This window comes from Aplysia californica, unplaced genomic scaffold, assembly GCF_000002075.1.
Source record: "Aplysia californica isolate F4 #8 unplaced genomic scaffold, AplCal3.0 scaffold00130, whole genome shotgun sequence".
Taxonomy (NCBI): domain Eukaryota; kingdom Metazoa; phylum Mollusca; class Gastropoda; order Aplysiida; family Aplysiidae; genus Aplysia; species Aplysia californica.
In genome coordinates, this window is record NW_004797400.1 from 276,991 (window position 1) to 279,217 (window position 2,227).

Sequence of the window (2,227 nt, forward strand, 5' to 3'; positions counted from 1 at the left end):
AGAGAGAGAGAGAAAGAGAGAGAGAGAGAGAGACAGACAGACAGACAGAGAGACAGACAGACAGACAGACAGAGAGACAGACAGACAGACAGATAGAACAATAATAGGGAAATGATAAGACACGCTGACAGATATGATATAGATAAACCTGTAGTATGTTTTTTCCCTTACATGTCCACGTTTCTTGTGCCTCCAACTCAATCCGTCTGAACAAGTGCATACAATTATAGTAATTATATACAAATGTCACAGCTGTATTTCCCAACATTGGCGCCCAAAGCAGAACTTCTGCCAGAACTATAAGCTGTTAGAGAAAACACACGATTCAAGAGGTCTCCTTGTTATCGGAAAAGCAAACAAGATTTACCTGTGCGTGCATTGCAAGTCCCGATTACAAACCTCGCATGGGGAGACGATAATAATGATTACAGGTTACTCCTCGTAAATATTATTCCACAGAAAAATCACTTCACAATGAGACTGTTAACTTACACTATAGGCAGCTTCAGCTCTTTTACAGGATGGGACACTCCTCCTACGGAATGACTGAAGTTCCTCAGTTTTGGAAAACACATTAAATCTGTTTCAGGATACTGAAAGGGTCAAAGCGTATATCGGCCGTGGCTGACTGCACACAACTTCCACAGTCGCAAAAAAAACTTCGACTGGTCTCTGAGCTTCGTGTTCACAGATTACAGATCGCGCCGAGATCTCTACCACCTTCGGAATTACCAGATCGATCAACACGAAGCGGCCATTGTTATCATGAATCGACGTGCCATGGACTTACCCCTCCTCCATTTTCGCCGCTGTGCTGGTGGTAGTAACGAGTGAGGAGTGGAAGGAATGAAGGGGGTTGGGGGTGCGATTCACTCTCCGAGCTTAGGCGACGGTATCACGCTGAAAGGCCAAGCCCCGGCGACAATGAGGACTTGCAGACAAGTCCACGCACGACTGTGACCGCCTAAATTAGGCCCGGCCGCAGAGCTAAGAAAAACGACAAAGGTTGCAGCAGTGCAACGGCGAGCCAGAAATCGAGTTTTGAGAAGCAAACCATTGTACCTTGAAAATTAAACTTCTCATTTGTCGAAATGATTGGTATACAGAGTAATACTAATTATCTCTCTAAGGAACACAGGTATCAGTAGAAAGAAACATTTTTGTTGCAATTAACCAAGGACGTTGTAAATACGACCAGTCGAGTGGAGTAGCGCAGTGTTAATAATTTCAAAGCGTTGGTAGGCTGTTTTCTGTTATAAGTTCAGAGTTCATCACTTTACAGCGTTATCAGCATTTCCTGATCAGGTTTTCATTGTTGGTGAGACCATGCAAAACCGCACAAACAATGAACATTACCATACAGCAGCTTTAGCATTCGCTGAAAAGTAACTGTACCTTTCGACTTTCAGTCTCTCTCCACTTCTATGGGCCTGTCTGTCTTGTTTGTGGTTACTTACAACTAATCAGTCTAACTATGTTTACCAACCGTGTGTTCGCGTGTTGCGCTCCGTGTTACCTTCACCCCGATCTGTACCCAACACATCACGCTCCTCAAACATCGGAGGAACTGAATTGGTGTGAAACAAGAGTCCGCGTGTCACATGAGTGGGCACCGGGAGAACAAGGTACAACACTATTATTTTGTTCGAGTGGCCTACCGTTGCAGAACGAATGAAACGAAATGTCTTTCTTAGCACCCTGAAATTATTGACATTCCACCAACAAGCAATACGGAATGACCCGAAAGACTTAAAAATACCACGGTTTGGCACTGGCCGGAAACGTGACAGCTCTCAAGCTCGTTGATCGATGACAACAACAACAACAACAACAACATCATCATCATCATCATCATCATCATCATCATCATCATCATCATCATCATCATCATCGTCATCACACGAATGAAAAACGATGACAACAACTGTATCAACTCTATATCCGGGCCGGTAGCATGAACTCAAACACCGAGGGTATGTTCAATAGCGGATAACATCTGGGATTCAAGGGTTGACCGAGTGGCTTGACAGTGGAAAAAGACCTCCTTAATTGTGGTCCGGTGGCACCAACCACGCAAAATTATGCAGAGCTATTTCACATTTGTGTAATCTATACTCTGGTGTAGAATTTTCCACGGAGGTGTCCCAAAATTCTTCTGCCGATCAAAAGGTAAACAAGTAAGGCTGCACACTGTTTAAATTTGGCTGACCATACCGCGGCCTAGTTC

At 44.1% G+C, this 2,227-nt stretch overlaps 1 protein-coding gene across 1 annotated transcript in view; it reads right to left on the reverse strand.

Moving 5' to 3' along the window:
• The window catches only part of LOC101848743, a gene marked incomplete in the record, with an annotated part of 71,704 nt that extends 71,218 nt beyond the window's left edge, over positions 1–486 (reverse strand). The window contains 1 exon segment of the mRNA XM_013081422.1: positions 368–486.
• Positions 487–2,227: the final 1,741 nt, after the last annotated feature.